The sequence below is a fragment of the Pseudophryne corroboree genome, chromosome 2, assembly GCF_028390025.1.
Source record: "Pseudophryne corroboree isolate aPseCor3 chromosome 2, aPseCor3.hap2, whole genome shotgun sequence".
Lineage (NCBI taxonomy): Eukaryota > Metazoa > Chordata > Amphibia > Anura > Myobatrachidae > Pseudophryne > Pseudophryne corroboree.
In genome coordinates this window covers 279,328,554-279,351,273 of record NC_086445.1, presented here as the reverse complement: position 1 = coordinate 279,351,273, position 22,720 = coordinate 279,328,554, and the positions used below count along the sequence as shown (strand labels likewise).

Sequence of the window (22,720 nt, the reverse complement as noted above, 5' to 3'; positions counted from 1 at the left end):
AGATTTAAAATAGGTCTCACCGAGCCGTCCGGCTTCGGTACCACAAACAGCGTGGAATAATACCCCTTTCCCTGTTGCAGGAGGGGTACCGTGATTATCACCTGCTGGGAATACAGCTTGTGAATGGCTTCCAATACCGCCTCCCTGTCGGAGGGAGACGTCGGTAAAGCAGACTTTAGGAAACGGCGAGGGGGAGACGTCTCGAATTCCAATTTGTACCCCTGAGATACCACCTGAAGGATCCAGGGGTCCACCTGTGAGTGAGCCCACTGCACGCTGAAATTCTTGAGACGGGCCCCCACCGTGCCTGAGTCCGCTAGTGAAGCCCCAGCGTCATGCTGAGGACTTGGCAGAAACGGAAGAGGGCTTCTGTTCCTGGGAACTGGCTGTTTGCTGCAGCCTTTTTCCTCTCCCTCTGCCACGGGGCAGAAATGAGGAGCCTTTTGCCCGCTTGCCCTTATGGGGCCGAAGGGACTGCGCCTGATAATACGGCGTCTTCTTATGTTGAGAGGCTACCTGGGGTAAAAATGTGGATTTCCCAGCAGTTGCCGTGGCCACCAGGTCTGATAGACCTACCCCAAATAACTCCTCCCCTTTATAAGGCAATACTTCCATATGCCTTTTGGAGTCAGCATCACCTGACCACTGCCTCGTCCATAACCCTCTTCTGGCAGAAATGGACAGCGCACTTACTCTTGATGCCAGTCGGCAAATATCCCTCTGTGCATCACGCATATATAGAAATGCATCTTTTAAATGCTCTATAGTCAGTAATATACTGTCCCTATCTAGGGTATCAATATTTTCAGTCAGGGAATCCGACCACGCCACCCCAGCACTGCACATCCAGGCTGAGGCGATTGCTGGTCGCAGTATAACACCCGTGTGAGTGTATATACATTTTAGGATATTCTCCTGCTTTCTGTCAGCAGGTTCCTTAAGGGCGGCCGTATCAGGAGACGGTAGTGCCACCTGTTTAGACAAACGTGTGAGCGCTTTATCCCCCCAAGGGGGTGTTTCCCAACGTGCCCTATCCTCTGGCGGGAAGGGGTATGATGCTAATAACCTTTGAGGAATTATCAGTTTTTTATCGGGGGAAACCCACGCTTCATCACACACTTCATTTAATTCCTCAGATGCAGGAAAAACTTCAGGCAGTTTTTTCTCACCAAACATAATACCCTTTTTAGTGGTACTTGTATTATCAGAAATATGTAAAACATTTTTCATAGCCTCAATCATGTAACGTGTGGCCCTACTGGAAGTCACATTCGTCTCTTCATTGTCGACACTGGAGTCAGTATCCGTGTCGGCGTCTGTATCTGCCATCTGAGGTAACGGGCGTTTTAGAGCCCCTGATGGCTTTTGAGACGCCTGGACAGGCACAAGCTGAGTAGCCGGCTGTCTCATGTCATCATTTTTGTCACGTAATTCCTTCCATAAGCTCAGCCACTCAGGTGTCGACTCCCTAGGGGGTGACAACTCCATTACAGGCAATTGCTCCGCCTCCACACCATGTTCCTCCTCATACATGTCGACACAATTGTACCGACACACAGCACACACACAGGGAAAGCTCTGATAGAGGACAGGACCCCACTAGCCCTTTGGGGAGACAGAGGGAGAGTATGCCAGCACACACCAGAGCACTATATATATACAGGGATAACCTTATAGAAGTGTTTTTCCCCTAATAGCTGCTGTTTTATTAATACTGCGCCTAATTAGTGCCCCCCTCTCTTTTTTAACCCTTTCTGTAGTGTAGTAACTGCAGGGGAGAGCCAGGGAGCTTCCCTCCAACGGAGCTGTGAGGAAAAATGGCGCCAGTGTGCTGAGGAGATAGGCTCCGCCCCTTTTTCGCGGACTTTTCTCCCGCAATTTTATGGATTCTGGCAGGGGTTAAAATACATCCATATAGCCCTGGGGGTTATATGTGATGTATTTTTGCCAGCCAAGGTGTTTTTATTGCTGCTCAGGGCGCCCCCCCCCCAGCGCCCTGCACCCTCAGTGACCGGAGTGTGAAGTGTGCCTGAGGAGCAATGGCGCACAGCTGCAGTGCTGTGCGCTACCTTGGTGAAGACTGATGTCTTCTGCCGCCGATTTTCCGGACCTCTTCTTGCTTCTGGCTCTGTAAGGGGGCCGGCGGCGCGGCTCTGGGACCGGACTCCGAGGCTGGGCCTGTGTTCGGTCCCTCTGGAGCTAATGGTGTCCAGTAGCCTAAGAAGCCCAAGCTGGCTGCAAGCAGGCAGGTTCGCTTCTTCTCCCCTTAGTCCCTCGATGCAGTGAGCCTGTTGCCAGCAGGTCTCACTGAAAATAAAAAACCTAAAACTAAACTTTTTCTAAGAAACTCAGGAGAGCCTCCTAGAATGCACCCTTCTCGGCCGGGCACAAAAATCTAACTGAGGCTTGGAGGAGGGTCATAGGGGGAGGAGCCAGTGCACACCAGGTAGTCCTAAAGCTTTACTTTTGTGCCCAGTCTCCTGCGGAGCCGCTATTCCCCATGGTCCTTACGGAGTTCCCAGCATCCACTAGGACGTCAGAGAAAAAACAATATAGTAAGTCTATAAAAATAAAATAATAAAAGCTTGAGGCTGCTCCACAGCAGCCCTATGACCATGCAGCTTCCTGCCGCACCAAGCAAAAAACTGATCTGACTGAGTCAGTGGGCGGGACTATATAGTGGAGGCCCCAATGCATCCTGGGAGGCCAGAAAGCTTGTGACCGTGTTGGTGCCATTTTCGCTGTCGCTCGACAATATCCCAATGTTATCCTGTGGATAATCCTGTGGACTCAGCCAGAGAAACAAATGTAGCATATCAAATTAATCAGTAGTCTTCTGTGTGTCCCATACAAATCCCATAGCATCTATGACATTTACGGCAAAAAAAAGATGCCCTACGCTAGCGGAGTAGCACAGGACCTGTCCGCTCACTCTCATCAGGCATCTCATACTGTGTAGCGTATTGAGGCTTGATTTATGTACACATCTGTATATGGCTAATGGTGATTAGTTTCAAGCTGAGAAATGTTTAAATTGCAAACCCAACAATGTTTCACCATAACCTACTACTGAACTGTAAATAATTTGCGCCTGGAAAAAAAAGTTTTGCACTGCAGAGAGGGAAAATCTAACATGCAAAATGCTGCCCAGAATATTTTTTCAATAGAACTTGGTTTGCTAGAGAACGTGCTCTGTACCTCTCTCCCATGCTCAATGTGTGTACAGCCCTACCTTAATTCGCAATGTTATAAAGAGCAGACCGAGAGAAGTTAAGGTTAGTCCAGGTCAACACCTTAATCTCAGCAATAGAAGAGTGTCAGGATAACATGTTCTCTCATTAATCTTTCACAGCTCGTTATAATTTGAACACACTCAATACTTCAGGTGTTCCATACACAAATGCTACAACAGGAGCCTGATGTTCTGTCAGTTTTCCTCTTTGAAATTGCCCTTTAAACCAAAGAAACCTGTAAAACCCAACATAACCACACAAACCAATAGGGATTAACAATACATCTGAAAAATCAGTATTGAGGCACATTTATTATTATTTGTACCTGTCACCTAGGGATGCGGTTATGTGACTGTCACTATACCGACACCGGAATCCCGCTTGGTGGAAATCCCGACAGTCGGCATTCCAACTGACAGGGACTATAGCCATTTGTGGGTTTCCACGACACCCACAGAGTGGGAATAGAACCTGTGGTGAGCGCAGCCTGTGGTGAGCCCGCAAGGAGATTCATTGTGCTTGACCCACCCCCCCTCGGCATTCTACTTGCCGGGATCCCGGCGTTGGGATGGTGACTGCCGTTATCCCAACCGCCGTTCACCCATACCCAACCAGTCACTTGAATATATTAGATTTAGAATTAACCTCTTTTTTGTATAAATCTGCAATTTTGCTGAAATCATCTGACTTGTGCAAATGGGGGTTATTCAGGGCTGTTAGCAAACCAACAAAGTTAGCAACTGGGCAAAACCATGTTGCATTGCAGATAGGGCAGATGTAACATATGCAGAGAGCGTTCGGTGGGTGGATGATATTGTTTCTGTGCAGGGTAAATATTGGCTGCTTTATTTTTACACTTTAGAATTTAGGAACAAGGAACCTATATTTATATATATTTAATGATGTGTCTAGTAGACATTTCATACACAGACTAGTAGTCTCTTCATAGCTTAGTGACATGTTTCAGTTATTTTTTTCTATTTGTAGCCTGTAAACATAAAATATGTGGATCTTATCTCTCTCCCTAGTAAGTATTATTTAGCTTTGAAAACGGAATGATTTAAGCATTAGAATTATGAGTCACATCACCGACTGCTGAGGAAGTACAGATCTTTCCAGGCTGAATATCTACCTACCTCTGTGACATTTTATTGGATTACTTTCCAAATGCACTCTATCGTCAGTGTAATTATTGTCTTTCCCTCTATATAAAGGAACACATCTACTGTATCCTCACTTTCAGATTAGGAAATGTGAATGCTATCAAATACTGCTTTAGCATAGATGTCAAGAAATCTATCAACAGTATTAAAATGATGGTCTATCAGAATGATGGCCCTCAAAGCCGAAATCATTATTCTTGTAACTTTGACAGCAAAGCAAAATTGGAACAGCAAATACAGTGATTTAAAACCTGAGAGGCAGAAGTGAGCTTTCCATTTTATCTGTACACATAGCGGCAGCATCCACAGGATACCCGTCCTTATAGCAGTGGTGCAATAGCCTCTTCCTGACTTCTGCATGCTACATGTACACATTGCAATGTTTATTAGCAGATCTACAGCAGAAAAGCAGCATCAGAAATCAGATATAGCTGCAGATTCATTTATTGAGTTTTTAGCATCACAATTTATCCTAACGTAATGAAGTAAATGTAATAGGGTGCGAGAAGCAGGAGGTGCGGGAGTTTGTGCGAGAATGCCCCCTTTTTTTTACAGTAGCAATCACTTAGTTACAAGGTAAAACCAGACTGATTTTGCCTTGCACATGATTACAACTTTAAAAATATGGGAATTCTCGCACAAACTCCCGCTTCTGGCACCTTATTGTATTTCTTCAAACAAGCTTTCTTTGAAATTAGAGGTACCAAATGATAGTACTGGGGTATACGGTAAGACTTGATGCCCATTATGAATAGCTAAACAGTTACATAGTGTATATACACAGATGTATCCTCATACACTGTGGCTTTATTTGTGCTAAAACAAAGCCTTCTTGGAGCAACAGGTCCTGTGCGAATTGGCCGCATTCAGAGCCTTCATCACTCAAACAGTGCATTTTATTCGCATAAATAATACCGGAAGCAAAAAATGACTACTAGATTGCACTGATCAATTTGATATGCAACAATTGTACATCTGTGTGCAGATAAATCAGATTCTGGGGTAAATTTACTAAGATTCGTGTTTTCCCGTTTGAGGTCAAAGTTCAATCACGAATGACATCGAAAGTGTAAATATGCAACTTTTTGAATTGATTACGACTAATTTACTAAGCTGCCGTATTCTGCATTTTCGGGTTTTCCGATGTCTATGTCATTCGTTTTTTTAGGCAGTGTTTTACGTGAGTGACTTGTAAAACACTGCCGACTTTAATACAATGAATCTCGGCCGGATCTGAGAGATCCGTGCTGGGCTTCATTGTGCACTTTGTTAAAAAAAAAAATAAAGTTTAAATGTAAAAAAAAAATTGCGTGGGGTCCCCCCTCCTAAGGCAAACCAGCCTCGGGCTCTTTGAGCCGATCCTGGTTGCAGAAATATGGGAAAAAAATGGACAGGGGTTCCCCCATATTTAAGCAACCAGCATCGGGCTCTGCGCCTGGTCCTGGTTCCAAAAATACGGGGGACAAAAAGAGTAGGGGTCCCCCGTATTTTTGAAACCAGCACCGGGCTCCACTAGCTGGACAGATAATGCCACAGCCGGGGTCACTTTTATACAGTGCCTTGCGGCCGTGGCATCAAATATCCAACTAGTCACCCCTGGCCGGGGTACCCTGGGGGAGTGGGGACCCCTTCAATCAAGGGGTCCCCCCCCCCAGCCACCCAAGGGCCAGGGGTGAAGCCCGAGGCTGTCCCCCCCATCCAATGGGCTGCGGATGGGGGGCTGATAGCCTTTGTGATAAGTGTTTGATATTGTTTTTAGTAGCAGTACTACAAGGCCCAGCAAGCCTCCCCCGCAAGCTGGTACTTGGAGAACCACAAGTACCAGCATGCGGCGGAAAAATGGGCCCGTTGGTACCTGTAGTACTACTACTAAAAAAACACCCCAATAAAGACAACACACACACACCTTGAAAGTATAACTTTAATACATCCATCCACACCTCCATATACACATACTTACCTTATGTTCCCACGCAGGTCGGTCCTCTTCTCCAGTAGAATCCATGGTGTACCTGTAGAAAAAATTATACTCACATAATCCAGTGTTTTCGGCTCCTCTGTAAATCCTTTTGTAATCCACGTACTTGAAAAAATAAAAAAACGAATACCCGACCACGAACTGGAAGGGGACCCATGTTTTCACATGGGCCCCCTTTCCCCGAATGCCAGAAACCCACTCTGACTGATGTCTAAGTGGGTTTCCTCAGCCAATCAGGGAGCGCCACGTTGTAGCACCCTCCTGATCGGCTGTGTGCTCCTGTACTGTATGACAGGCGGCACACGGCAGTGTTACAATGTAGCGCCTATGCGCTCCATTGTAAGCAATGGTGGGAACTTTCAGGTCAGCGGTTGACCGAAAGTGACCTCACCGCTGACCTGAAAGTTCCCACCATTGGTTACAATGGAGCGCATAGGCGCTACATTGTAACACTGCAGTGTGCCGCCTGTCATACAGTACAGGAGCACACAGCCGATCAGGAGGGTGCTACAACGTGGCGCTCCCTGATTGGCTGAGGAAACCCACTTAGACATCAGTCAGAGTGGGTTTCTGGCATTCGGGGAAAGGGGGCCCATGTGAAAACATGGGTCCCCTTTCAGTTCGTGGTCGGGTATTCGTTTTTTTATTTTTTCAAGTACGTGGATTACAAAAGGAGTTACCGAGGAGCCTTCAACCATGGATTATGTGAGTATAATTTTTTCTATAGGTACACCATGGATTCTACTGGAGAAGAGGACCGACCTGCGTGGGAACATAAGGTAAGTATGTGTATATGGAGGTGTGGATGGATGTATTAAAGTTATACTGTCAAGGTGTGTGTGTAATGTCTTTATTGTGGTATTTTTTTAGTAGTAGTACTACAGGTACCAGCGGGCCCATTTTTCCGCCGCATGCTGGTACTTGTGGTTCTCCAAGTACCAGCTTGCGGGGGAGGCTTGCTGGGCCTTGTAGTACTGCTACTAAAAACAATATCAAACACTTATCACAAAGGCTATCAGCCCCCCATCCGCAGCCCATTGGATGGGGGGGGGGGGGGGACAGCCTCGGGCTTCACTCCTGGCCCTTGGGTGGCTGGGGGGGGACCCCTTGATTGAAGGGGTCCCCACTCCCCCAGGGTACCCCGGCCAGGGGTGACTAGTTGGATATTTGATGCCACGGCCGCAAGGCACTGTATAAAAGTGACCCCCGGCTGTGGCATTATCTGTCCAGCTAGTGGAGCCCGGTGCTGGTTTCAAAAATACGGGGGACCCCTACTCTTTTTGTCCCCCGTATTTTTGGAACCAGGACCAGGCGCAGAGCCCGATGCTGGTTGCTTAAATATGGGGGAACCCCTGTCCATTTTTTCCCCATATTTCTGCAACCAGGATCGGCTCTAAGAGCCCGAGGCTGGTTTGCCTTAGGAGGGTGACCCCACGCAATTTTTTTTCTGAAAATTTATAACATTTCCCCCCCCCCCCCTTCCCACTGAAAAACATGCACGGATCTCATGGATCCGTGCATGCCTATACAAACACGGGATAAAAAAGCAGGTCTGTTTTTTTTTAGCACTTTTTCACGATTTGTATTTTATCACGGCAGTGTTTGGCTATTGTCGGCAGTGTTTGTGTTTTGCACTTTTTAGTAAATTCCCGATTTCTAGCAAATTGCAGGCGTATTTGACCGATGGTGTATTGATTCGTGATTTTTTTCCTAGGACTTCCAAAATATTACGAATGCCCTCATCACTGCCGTGATTTTTGCTTAGTAAATTATCGAGATGACACTTTGAAGAAAAAACGGCATCTCGGTCAAAATCGGGACCTTAGTAAATATACCCCTCTGTCTATTAATTGCTACAATGCAACGGTTCACGCCATGTTCTGCTGTGCTTTGTCTGCCACTTTGCATGTGTTTAAAACTAATTCCTGTACGACTGAAGTCGCAGCCAGCATCTGTAGTACACTTTGAGTGGCGATTTCAAGTGTCTGTGATGCAACTAAATGTAAAAGTTAAAGAAAAAAGAAGGTACACTACTCCTCTAGGAGCAGCTAAGAAGCGCTGGCCGTATCGCGCTGTATGGCTTATTACCATATGATATGGCTTAAAACCATCTCATTCCTTAGACTATGGAACACTGAATTTTTACATTACTTTTCAAGTGTTACTGAATTAAGTTCTGTAAGTAGGAAAAAAGCCTAGAAAAAGTGAATTATAACAATGCACAGCTTTTATTGAATTTATTGGTTTTATTAATACTCATTTTTATTATATTACTGTTTATGGAGAGTTTTAGTATAGCAGAAAAAAACAAACACACAGAGTGAAACTACCAGGCTATAAAAACATATTATCCAACACAGTGAAGAGAGGAATTTTACACAAGAAGCAAATGTATTTTCAAAATATGTAATCAACTTTCTTGAATCATGGGGGTAAATTTACTAAGATGGGAGTTCTATTTAAGATGGGATGCTGCCCACAGCAACCAATCACATTCTCCTTCTCATTTATCTAGCACCTTCTAGAAGATAATACCTGGAAACGGATTGGGCAACATCCCATCTTAAATAGAACTCCCATCTTAGTAAATTTACCCCATGGTGTCCTAGAGTATCAGCATTTTAAAGTTTCCTGTTGAAAAATATGTCAAAGATTTTTAATGAAGTAAACCAGCCACCAGCACTGGTTATCCCTAACATTCACTATAAATAAGTGGACTTGGTCCTGGACCACAAACCCAAGTCTATGGGTGCCAAGGCACCCAGTTTGGAAACCACTGCTCTAACACATACTCATACAGCATGCATCTTTTAAATATCCAATATGGACCTTCAAATATTTTAATATGAATCCTAGTAATGGTATAACTACAAGATAATAAACTCACTGGACGCTACACACAAGACCACTCAAATGAAAAAGGAAACCGTGCCTGCTGAGGATGACTTAGGACAGGGATGGGGAACCTTCAGCCCTCCAGCTGTTGTTGAACTACACATACCAGCAAGTCTTGCTACAGTTTTGCTATTTGGCTCATGTATCATGCTACAACTGTTGTAGGGCATGCTGGGATGTGTAGTTCAACAACAGCTGGAGGGCCGATGGTTCCCCATCCCTGACTTAGGAAGTGACTTGTATTGACAGCTCTTAGCTCACTGATTTTTCACTTTAGTACAAAATGCTGTATACCTAATGTGTTAATAGTGACTCTATCAAGTCCACTATGTGGTGCACCCATTTGGTCTTGGCACCCCTGTGCAGATAAGCCGTGTCTTGAGCCAGCCCTGGCTACATTATAACATGGACACTGTTATTGTTACTGGACAATGTTATTTATTTATTTTTATTTTATTTACACTGGACATTGGGACCGATTCAGACCGGATTGCTGCTGTGCATTTTCGCACAGCGGGCGATTATCGATAGACTGCGCATGCGTATGCACCGCAATGCACATGCGCGTAACCAAACAGCGACAAGCTGGTGGGAAAATTACGATTGCACAGCCATTCGCAAGGTGACTGACAGGAAGAGGCCATTTGGGGGTGGTAACTGGCCATTTTCTGAGGTGTCAGAAAAAACACTTGGCTACGCCTGCATTGGGAGGGTGTGTGACGTCAGCTCCGGACCTGATCAGCCTGTTCTGATCGCACTGTAAAAGCAAGTCCTGGGCTGCAAACAGACTGCGCACTCGTAAAAACCATTCACTAGTGAGTGAGGTGCAAATGGATTTGCAGCTGTCCACTGACTGAGGGACATTTTCGCACGGCGTGCACATGTGATTGCACACTTGCACGGTGAATTTACACCCCACCTTGGGCGGCGACTATCTGATCGCAGGACAACAAAATTAGCAGCATAGTGATCAGGTCTGTCCTTTAGGAAAACAATATTCACTACTATCTGAATCTAGAAAGCATTTACCCTACTTCCCCCTCATTGTACTATCTGTAGTCCCACCACTATTAGTAAATCTTCAATAAACAGTCATTTAATAAAAAAAAAAATGGATGCAGTATACAGATGTATCCTTACTCAGCTTTTGCTCTCAGCGCGATACATTCACTAGAGTGGCAAAAGATCTTGCAAAAAGGTTCTGCAAGTGTACAGTATTTTTGCACTACTGACTTTCAATTTCACAAAACCCTCACAAATGTTAGTGTAAAATTTGCTTAATATTAACCAAAGTAGCATCATATTAGTGAAAAAGTAGCAAAGAGCATGAACACTATCAATGCTGATGTCTATACAGAAGACCAGAAGACTGACAGCGGGACAGTCCCGCTAATTGGACACTGTCCTTCTGTCCCACCTGTGGGCCGCAGTGTCTTGTGGGTGGGGGGGACAGTTAGGAGAGCCAGTGATCACCACTGCTCTGCTCTGCAAAGCAGCCGGTGATCACCAAATAGATGCCATGCGCACAGCATCTATCAGTGCAGGGAGGGGAGCTGGAGGCTGCCCGGCTGCTCAAAGAGCGCTGGGAACGCCCCAAAAAATTATGAAAATGGGGGTTGCAGAGCTAGGCTCCGCCCCTCCACATTATGCCCCACCCACTGCGTTTGGGGTCCCACCTGCCGTAGCCACATAGTTGGGAGGTGTGCTGACAGTGAAGCTACCCGTGGAAAAAATCATGACATATGATTAATACAGTGATCTAGGACATACATAACAAACCACAACGTACAGCATGAAAACATGATTTTGCATTGTATTATTTGATATTACGCTACGTTTATGCACGTATCTGTGTGAATTTTACACAATTGAAAGTATTACTTTCTTGCATATATCAGATGAACTCGCACATTGTGAACAGCCACCACTGTATCCAATGCTGTGGCATGAGGCAGTAGTCTTTTGCGCGAATTTAGCAAAGCTTAATAAGTCATTACTGTACAATCAGTTATGTAAAGGCTAAAATACATCCTTTTATGGGCACTACAGTATATGAACTTTACTGCCTTTTATTCCCAAATGTGACTTCCCCCACCAATTGAACTCCGACACCATCTGCTTACTATACTTGATTAGATGGGTCCTGTGGCCTATCATTAACAGACAATACATTCTACTTAAGGACAAATAAGGCTATAAAAATGTGCATTCTACATGAAGTCTCATGGCAATGAACGTTTTCTATAAAGTCGAGTTACATTATTATGACCACCTCCTACATTTGACATCGGCAGCGCTTAGCCCATGAAGTACGTCACGTGTTGTGCGCTGGCTTGGTGGCTATAGAAGGTGTGCGATAGGCTATATATCACTTGTTGCTTTCATGGGTAAAAAAGAGGCGATCTATCCAAGTTGCAAAACAAGATGATTATAGGCTTTCGGGCCAAGGGTGGCAGAATTTCTGAAGCAGCGCAGTTAGTGACCTGTTCACGTGCTGCTGTTGGGAAGGTGCATCGTGACTGGGTAAATAAATGGCACCAATGCGAATAACTCATGCGGAACGTGCGGAGCATCACGTGCCACTGATGTGAGAGGTGAACGTAGGCCCTAAAGGTGTGTGAGGGCCGACCGTCACGTAACAATTCAGCAGCTCGCCGGGAAAATGAGCCTGGGGGCTACCAGACCTGTGTCTAAAATGACTGTTCAGCCCGTCTAGCTGATGTCCGTGCTGCACACAATGGTTACTCTGGCTTTTAGCTGGTGGACACACCAATGTGACTCAACAGTGTATTTAGGGTATCCGGACTCTGGGTTGACACCACTTAGGTCGACATCCATTAGGTTGACACACATTGGTCGACAGTGAATACTGTAGCTCTGCACTAGAAATAGGTCGACATAAACAAGGTCGACATGAGTGTTTCACATTTTTTTTTTTTACTTTTTCATACTTTACGATCCACGTGGACTACGATTAAGAGCGGTAACCTGTGCCGAGCGCAGCGGTGGTTGAGCGAAGCACCTTGCCTGAAGCAATTATTGGTACACTAATTGGGGATCCCTGTCACTTTGCGAAGAAAACGACACACAAAAAAAAACACTTTACAAAGAAAATTACAACAAAAAAACATGAAAAACTCATGTTGACCTTTTTTCATGTCGACCTTGTTCGTGTCGACCTAATGGCCGTAATTAACTATTTCTTGTGTCGACCTAGCCACTGTCGACCAATAGGTATCGACCTAATGGGTGTCAACCTAGACACTGTCGACACTGAGTCTCATACCCGTATTTGATCCAACATAACACTGCCGACTCTTGGAGGAAAGGCAGTTTCCATCTGAATTCCAAATGCATAAGACACATAAACAGCCAGCCTACCATTTAATATTAATCATATGCGAGGCTTACAGAAGAAACACAGGTATATAGGTATGTTTCTCAGCGATATGGCTGCTTTGAAATGCAAATACATATCCTGTGACTATTCATAATAAAATCCATTTTCTCAGCAGCATTTATAAAAACCCTCATAATTCAGTTTATCACTTGCCTTTGTAAATACTTAGAAGTTAAATTCTTTTCTTCAGTGTTGAAATGAAGTCGAGGAAGCTGAAAAAAACCAATATGTATGTTATTACCATAAATTAAGTGGTGGTTTTCGTCAAAAGTTTTAATGGATTAAAAGAAAGCATAAAATAAAACCCTACATAATGAATATAATAAAATTTTAAAAAACTCTTTGTATATGGAAAACAAAGACCCTATAAGCTTCTTACCTCTTTTGTATGCCAACAAAAACAGCAGTGGTATTGTTTTATTACACACAATATGCCTGTTGTACAATGGGAATTATCATAGTCCATAAAAACACATTAGTAGGTCTCAGGGAAACCAAGCCTATACTGGAGCGCAAAAGTTCAGGTATATGATGATGTTGTGACAAACAGTATACTTTTCAAAGTATTGTTATTTGTTTTGATTGTGATGACAATGTCTGGCCTATATATGTGTGCCATGTTCCGCGCCATGGGCCTAATTCAGGTTGTATCGTAAATCGCGATTCGTAGTGTCTCCATTGGCCCTCACTGCGCACGTAGTTAATGCTAATGGCTAGCATTAACTGCAAACGCCTCTGCCTGATTGACAGGTGGTGGCGTTCATGGGGCGGCAACGACATTTCCAAGACGGATCGTTACGGGGGCGGTGTTGGCAAAATGGAGGCATGGTGGCGCGAATGGAGGGCTATCATGGGCGCTATCAGGGCGGCTGCTTGTCGTCATACGCACGGTAGGAGATATCCACAATTTCAGCAACATCGCCTCAATCGAATTTCAGCGTGATAGCATCGCTGGGCAGGAGTCTGCATGCTGGGCAGGCTTACCCTACAATGGGCGGCCCCACCCTGCAATGGGCGCCCCCAGCATGCGAGCAAAAGGATTGTTATAATTCTGCTGTTTAACAGAAATTACAATCTTTACTGAATAAGGTCCCATATTCTTTTACTGGGCATACAATGATCGCCAGATTGAGATGATTTGTAAACAGTTGTTACCTTTCTAGCTGTCTACACGAGATCATATACAGGCATGGGATCTATTACCAAAAATCATTTCATTTTGTAGGGCTGTATTTTTTTATTTTGTTTTGTGATTTGCAGCACCATATGTAAATAAAGTACTATATTTACTATTTGTGTATATTACTGGATTATGGAGTTCCAAAGAAGTGTCATACCTGTACTATTTCTACATGAAAACGTCAGCAACATCTGTCACGAGTTTCTAAAGCTTAACACATATAGTGTTGAATTTAATTAGCCGCAAAAACGCGGTAATTTACCACAATTGCCATTTTCGCAGCTTTTTTACTAAGAAGATGTGATTTTCACGGGTGTGTATACTCACGCGTTTCACCTCTTTAATTGTAAATTCACAAAAACTGGATTATCACAGAAGTTGTTTCCAGAAATGAAAAGTGAAAAAATTGTTAAATCTGCCTGTACCCCCAATACAAGCTAAACTAACATTGGATAACGGTATAAAAGTTTATTATTGGTTATAATAAGTATTTCTGGCTGCTATATGCCTTTTTTTTTTTAAATGTAAAAAAATTATAAAAAGCTATTTATTTCATGAAGATATGTGCTAAAATTAAATTCGGGTACATAAGTATGGGTATAGGTATATATTTGGGTCATTTTAGGGGACTTTAAAAAAAAATGGAAACACCCCAATTACTCCCACTTGCAAGTCTAAAAACACTTGTCTCACTCATAAAGCACCCCAATATACCTGTCCCATACCTAGTCCTCCAATTTCCATAATTTTGCACTTTTTCACCCCAAAAATGGCATGTTATTATTGGCCAAGTAAAAATAATTAAAATCTTCTAAGTCAGGGGTGTCAAACTCAAATTCATCGGGGGCCGCATCAGCAGTTTGGTCCCCATCAAAGGGCCGGTTGTATCTGTAGGTCTATCCAAAATTTACCGCTCCACCTGCCTTATATGTGCCCAGCCATCTGCCCCCTTTTAAAGTGCCCAGCCATGTGCCCCCTTTTATAGTGCACAGGTCCCCATTTTACACATTGCGGCAGGCACAGGTCCCCATTTTACACATTGCGGCAGGCACAGGTCCCCATTTTACACATAGCGGCAGGTACAGGTCCCCATTTTACACATTGTGGCAGGCACAGGTCCCCATTTTACACATAGCGGCAGGTACAGGTCCCCATTTTACACATTGCGGCAGGCACAGGTCCCCATTTTACACATTGCGGCAGGCACAGGTCCCCATTTTACACATAGCGGCAGGTACAGGTCCCCATTTTACACATTGTGGCAGGCACAGGTCCCCATTTTACACATAGCGGCAGGTACAGGTCCCCATTTTACACATAGCGGCAGGTACAGGTCCCCATTTTACACATTGTGGCAGGCACAGGTCCCCATTTTACACATTGCGGCAGGCACAGGTCCCCATTTTACACATAGCGGCAGGCACAGGTCCCCATTTTACACATAGCGGCAGGCACAGGTCCCCATTTTACACATTGTGGCAGGCACAGGTCCCCATTTTACACATTGTGGCAGGCACAGGTCCCCATTTTACACATTGTGGCAGGCACAGGTCCCCATTTTACACATTGTGGCAGGCACAGGTCCCCATTTTACACATAGCGGCAGGTACAGGTCCCCATTTTACACATTGTGGCAGGCACAGGTCCCCATTTTACACATTGTGGCAGGCACAGGTCCCCATTTTACACATTGTGGCAGGCACAGGTCCCCATTTTACACATTGTGGCAGGCACAGGTCCCCATTTTACACATAGCGGCAGGTACAGGTCCCCATTTTACACATTGCGGCAGGTGGTGGAAGGAGGGAGAGAGAGAGAAAGAGAGGAAGGGAGAGGGGCTGACTTACATTTGAAGCGGTTCTCGCCGCTCTTCAGCCGCCTCTCCCTCCTCGTCTGCGCGGCTCCCTTCTCCCTCCTCCGACGGGGTTTCGTTGAATGACGCGTTTGCGCCGTGACGTCACGACGCAATCGCGTCATTCCGCGAAACCCCGCCCCCCCCCGAGCTGGGCACTCGGGAGAAGGGGGTTTCATGGCGGCGGCACCGCGGGCCATCAGACGAGGTCTGGCGGGCCGGATTTGGCCCGCGGGCCTTGTCTTTGACACCCCTGTTCTAAGTGCATAATTAGTCATTCAGGGGTGTCCTAGGTGTTCAGAAGCAAATCCTGACATTTTTAACTTAAAATAGTAATTTTATCACCTGCTCAGAGTTGGTGAATTTAAGTTTGTTGTAAATGTACAGCAAATCCATTTCACAGACAATTAAATAGGCCTTGTGGTAAAAAAAATTTTTTTCGCAGCTAATTGAATTCGGCCCTACAACTTCCGAGCTCTCTAAACACACTCCTTTTTAGTTCCCTATTATCTGGCAGCAACTAGATGTGGCATCCAGTACACTTGTCATTTTATTTTTTCCATTATTGCAACAATGTTTCAGCTATGTTAAACAGTATTCCAGGTAATTTGTTAAACGAGGAACATGAAAGAAAAACAAACAAACAACTGAGCTGGCGTTTTCTTTAGGTTCTCCATATCTAAGATTTATAGTATATGTATGAATGTGTCTAAAGGTGTGTACACACGGTGAGATCCTTGCTATGGCCGATTTTGACTATGCGATTTCCCTTGAACTCCCCCAGAGCCCAGATAGCAGATTGTACAGATTTTGACTATCTGTGCTTAAGATTTGGTCTATGTACGATTTTGACTAAGTGCCAATTTTGACTATACTTTGTACTAGATACTCGTACACTAGATAGTCAAGATTGACTTGCCTGCACAGTCTGTCTAACCTTACGATACCGGCCCCACAGGAGTGTGCATCGGGATCGAATCGGTATCGCAAGCTGTCTAAAGGCCCATACACACGTTGAGATTCAGGCTATGCCCGACCCTCTCTTTGCAACAGGGGCTAGATCAGGACATAGTTAGTATCGCAAGCACACTCAGTATGTGCTTGCGATACTGACTATGTGCGATTTTGGCTAAGTGTAAATTTTGACTATCTCTTCTATAGAGATAGTCAAAATTGACTTGCCTGCACAGTCGATCTATTGTTGCAATGCCGACCGCGCATCGGCATCGAATCGGGATCGCAAGGTGACTTTCACCTTGCGATCTGCACTAACTTTTCTTACGATTTTGACTAGTCAAAATCATAAGAAAATATCTCACCGTGTGCACACACCATAACACCTTGAGATATGCACTAACTTTCCTTAAGATTTTGACGATATAGTCAAAATCTTACAGATTTATCTCACCGTGTGTACACACCATTACTTCTATCTTACTCGTGTTATCTGAGCAATTTAGAAAAATTGAGAACGGAAACCTCACATTAATATAGGGAATAATATTCCTTATGGGGCCCATGCACTTGAGATATCTGGTACAACCGTTCGATTTTGACCGCATCTGTGAGATAAATCGTAGGATTGTATGCACATCTTATGTACCATGCAACGCGATGCGCGACCACGCCGGTCGAATCTCGCGTCTCAAGATCCTATGTGCTGCACTTAATATTTATCGGATCGCACATGATGTGATCGCATGCTGTTTTTACCACATTCAATTTATCGCACTGCGATGTGCGATCTGTGAGGTATTTAGCTGACTTACTGGACACTCCCCTCCTCCCATTTCTGGTCACACGATTTCCGATCGCAAGCGATTTATCTCAAGGTGAGCTTCAAGGGAAATCGGGCTCGATATCGTATAACATGCAATCGCACAGGTCTATGAGCACCATAACAGTTGCTGACATTTTTGCTGAGAAGTTCTTAAATGTTATACAGACATCTAGAAGCTATATTGCTATTAATGTAATCACAAACAATGTATTTTTGAAGCATTTAAAACGACTTGTGTTCAGCTGGCTGACATGATGACAAACTACACATTATTTAACAGCTAAAATAGCTTAAATGAAAACTAAACTAAATTATCTGTCAAAATGGATGTAAAACATAATATCTTATCATTTACCAAGTAGTAGAAGTTATTAGGTAAATCTGATCAGGCGCATGCCACAATATCACAGACCATAGTCAGCCATATTGCAATGTTTGTGGCCCCAAATTAAAGCAGAAAAATTACCTGATTACAACAGATTGTTTCTTTATTGGATCTATTGGTAAAATGTGATCAGAAGACAAACTATTCGTCTAGGTAGGCAATCATCTTCCAACAGCACTAACATTTCTCCTGTTTTTCAAACTAAGGTCTGACTCACAAGTAACTCTGAATTTGGCCACATCTAATGATTCTGTGCATACTGCTCATGAATGGCGGGCTGTGGGGGTCATTCCGAGTTGTTCGCTCGCAAGCTGCTTTTAGCAGCTTTGCACACGCTAAGCCACCGCCTACTGGGAGTGAATCTTAGCATATCAAATTTGCGAACGAAAGATTAGCAGAATTGCGAATAGACACTTCTTAGCAGTTTCTGAGTAGCTCCAGACTTACTCGGCATCTGCGATCAGTTCAGTGCTTGTCGTTCCTGGTTTGACGTCACAAACACACCCAGCGTTCGCCCAGACACTCCCCCGTTTCTCCAGACACTCCCGCGTTTTTCCCAGAAACGGTAGCGTTTTTTCGCACACTCCCATAAAACAGCCTGTTTCCGCCCTGAAACACCCACTTCCTGTCAATCACACTCCGATCATCAGAACGAAGAAAAAACCTCGTAATGCCGTGAGTAAAATTCCTAACTGCATAGTAAATTTACTTGGCGCAGTCGCACTGCCGACATTGCGCATGCGCATTAGCGACTAATCGCTCCGTTGCGAGAAAAAAATACAGAGCGAACAACTCGGAATGACCCCCTGTATACGTATCTTTGCAAACTTGTGAGCAATTCAGAGTCATACGCATCTTAGACGTTTTGCTGGGGTCACCGAGTGGGTGTTAACTGGACGGCAACAATAGTTCTATCGCTTTGTTCTATCACACTCTGACCTATGATGAAGATGGGGGTCAATACCCCAGGAAAACACGTTTGATTGCTCTTGGTGTGCATCGTGGTTAACTAAGTATCCATCAGATATCTAGATCATCCACAAAGCAGTATCTCCTGTGCAGCATTGGAATCTCCAAAGCAATAAAACGATAGTATTTGTGAGGACATCTTGTTAGACTGGCATGGACTTTGCATATACATGCTCGAAATATACAGTACTGTGCAAAAGTTTTAGGCAGGTGTGGCAAAAATGCTGCAAAGTAAGACTGCTTTAAAAAATAGAAGTGTTATTACAGTAATTTATTTTTTTCATTTAACAAACTGCAAAGTGAATGAACAGAAGAGGAATCTACAGCATATAAATATTTGGTGTGACCACCCTTTGCCTTCACAACAGTGTCAGTTCTTCTAGGTACACTTGCAAGTCAGGAATTTTGTAGTATTATAGTCAGGTATATGTCTATAATCCTATTAACCATTAACACGTCTTACTTTTCAGCATTATTCCCCACCTGCCTAAAACATTTGCACAATATTGTACTGTATTATTGTATTTATTATCCAGATTATTAACCTGCTGACTGACCTTCATTTTACTACCTACAGTCCAATAACAAAAGTCCAATTGGACCAAGGACTTTAGATTTCTTTCACTGTGGTACAGAGAATACAGAAAATTACCAAATACCAATGATAACTGGTTGCAGACATAATATATATAGGGTAATTAGCTTTGTAGGCGGGTGTATTGATCAGGATCCACAGACAGCTTTTCTTGTAAATAAATGAAGCATTGCTTAAATGTCAGCATCCAACATAAACAGAAAATAACAAAACAGCCTAGCCTCTGTGTAGGGCACAACCCTCACTGCTTCACCCCTTGGGCAACTAGACTGCAAATGAAAAAACTCACGGTATCGGTATGGGATCCCGGGGTATGGGATGCCGAATGTCATTATGCCGACATCGGCATCCTGGGCACCAGAATGCTGGCAGCGGGGCGAGCGCATCCAAGCCCCTTGTGAGCTTGCTGCGCTCGACACACTGTGGGCATGGTTTCTCGCTTCGCTTGCCACAGGTACTATTCTCTCTCTGTGGGTGTCGTGGACACCTACAGAGGTAGAATAACCTACCCCTGCGGTATTTCGGTGGTGGGATAGTACCCCTGTCGGTATTGCGACTGTTGGGATACCAAACTCACATAGAGTGACCAAGTCTCAGTCTTGTCTGCTTCCTTGCAGGAATATCAAAGTATTATATTCCGCTTAGGCGCTCCTCGGATTTAACATGTCACTTACAGGATGACTGATTTCTTCAAAATCACAACCTATATAGTGTCTTTCTCTAACGTCCTAGTGGATGCTGGGGACTCCGTCAGGACCATGGGGAATAGCGGCTCCGCAGGAGACAGGGCACAAAAGCAAGCTTTTAGGATCACATGGTGTGTACTGGCTCCTCCCCCTATGACCCTCCTCCAAGCCTCAGTTAGGTTTTTGTGCCCGTCCGAGAAGGGTGCAATCTAGGTGGCTCTCTTAAAGAGTTGCTTAGAAAAAGTTTTTAGGTTCTTTATTTTCAGTGAGTCCTGCTGGCAACAGGCTCACTGCATCGAGGGACTTAGGGGAGAGAATTTCAACTCACCTGCGTGCAGGATGGATTGGATTCTTAGGCTACTGGACACCATTAGCTCCAGAGGGAGTCGGAACACAGGTCTCACCCTGGGGTTCGTCCCGGAGCCGCGCCGCCGACCCCCTTGCAGATGCTGAAGATTGAAGAGGTCCGGAACCAGGCGGCAGAAGACTTTTCAGTCTTCCTCAGGTAGCGCACAGCACTGCAGCTGTGCGCCATTGTCTGTCAGCACACTTCCCACAGCGATCACGGAGGGTGCAGGGCGCAGGGGGGGGGCGCCCTGGCAGCAATGTAGAATACCTGTATGGCGAAAAATACATCACATATAGCCCTTGAGGCTATATGGATGTATTTAACCCCTGCCAGACTTCACAATCTCCGGAGAAGAAGCCCGTCGAAAAGGGGGCGGGGCCTATTCTCCTCAGCACACAGCGCCATTTTCCCTCACAGAAAGGCTGAGGGGAAGGCTCCCAGGCTCTCCCCTGCACTGCACTACAGAAACAGGGTTAAAACAGAGAGGGGGGGCACTGATTTGGCGATATACATATATATTAAATGCTATATGGGAGGAACACTTATATAAGGGTTGTCCCTGTATAATTATAGCATTTTGGTGTGTGCTGGCAAACTCTCCCTCTGTCTCCCCAAAGGGCTAGTGGGTCCTGTCCTCTATCAGAGCATTCCCTATGTGTGTGCTGTATGTCGGTACGTGTGTGTCGACATGTATGAGGAAAATGTTGGTGAGGAGGCGGAGCAAATTGCCTGTAATGGTGATGTCACTCTCTAGGGAGTCGACACCGGAATGGATGGCTTACTTATGGAATTACGTGGTAATGTCAACACGCTGCAAGTGGGTTGACGACATGAGACGGCCGGCGAACAAATTAGTACCGGTCCAGGCGTCTCAGACACCGTCAGGGGCTTGTAAAAACGCCCATTTACCTCAGTCGGTCGACATAGACCCAGACACGGACACTGATTTCAGTGTCGACGGTGAAGAAACAAACGTATTTTCCTTTAGGGCCACACGTTAAGGGCAATGAAGGAGGTGTTACATATTTCTGATACTCCAAGTACCACAAAGAAGGGTATTATGTGTGAGGTGAAAAAACTACCTGTAGTTTTTCCTGAATCAGATAAATTAAATGAAGTGTGTGATGATGCGTGGGTTTCCCCCGATAGAAAATTATTGGCGGTATACCCTTTCCCGCCAGAAGTTAAGGCGCATTGGGAAACACCCCTCAGGGTGGATAAGGCGCTCACATGCTTATCAGAAAAATATCCTAAAAAGTATACACACACATGCTGGTGTTATACTGTGACCAGCGATCGCCTCAGCCTGGATGTGCAGAGCTGAGGTGGCTTGGTCGGATTCCCTGACTAAAAATATTGATACCCTTGACAGGGACAGTATTTTATTGACTATAGAGCATTTAAAGGATGCATTTCTATATATACGAGATGCGCAGAGGGATATTTGCACTCTGGCATCAAGAGTAAATGCGATGTCCATATCTGCAAGAAGATGTTTATGGACACGACAGTGGTCAGGGGATGCAGATTCCAAACGGCACAAAGATGTATTGCCGTATAAAAGGGGAGGAGTTATTTGGGGTCGGTCCATGGGACCTGGTGGCCACGGCAACTGCTGGAAGATCCACCATTTTTTACCCTAAGTCACATCTCTGCAGAAAAAGACACCGTCTTTTCAGCCTCAGTCTTTTCGTCCCTATAAGATATCTGCCCAGGGATAGAGGAAAGGGAAGAAGACTGCAGCAGGCAGCCGATTCCCAGTAACAGAAGCCCTCCACCGCTTCTACTAAGTTCTCAGCATGACGCTGGGACCGTACAGGACCCCTGGATCCTACAAGTAGTATCAAAGGGGCACAGATTGGAATGTCGAGGCGTTTCCCCCCTCGCAGGTTCCTGTAGTCTGCTGTACCAATGTCCCCCTCCGACAGGGAGGCAGTATTGAAAACAATTCACAAGCTGTATTCCCAGCAGGTGATAATAAAATTACCCCTCCTACAACAAGGAAAGGGGTATTGTTCCACACTATAGGGTGGTACTGAAGCCAGAAGGCTAGGTGAGACCGATTCTAAATCTGAAAAATTTGAACACTTACAAGGGTTCAAATCCAGATGGAGTCACTCAGAGCAGTGATAGCGAACTGGGAACAAGGGGACTATATGGTGTCCCGGGACATCAGGGATGCTTACCTCCATGTCCCAAAATTTGCTTTTCTCACCAAGGGTACCTCAGGTTCGTGGTACAGAACTGTCACTATC

General features: G+C 44.9%; 1 protein-coding gene across 5 annotated transcripts in view; it reads right to left on the bottom strand.

Moving 5' to 3' along the window:
- ENOX1 (ecto-NOX disulfide-thiol exchanger 1) overlaps positions 1–22,720 on the bottom strand; it is a 1,047,374-nt gene that overhangs the window by 483,710 nt on the left and 540,944 nt on the right. For all 5 annotated transcript variants that reach the window (XM_063952856.1, XM_063952852.1, XM_063952853.1 and 2 more), the window contains exon 4: positions 12,823–12,881. The gene's annotated coding sequence lies outside the window, so the exon portion shown is untranslated. The remainder of the gene's footprint in view (positions 1–12,822; positions 12,882–22,720) is intronic.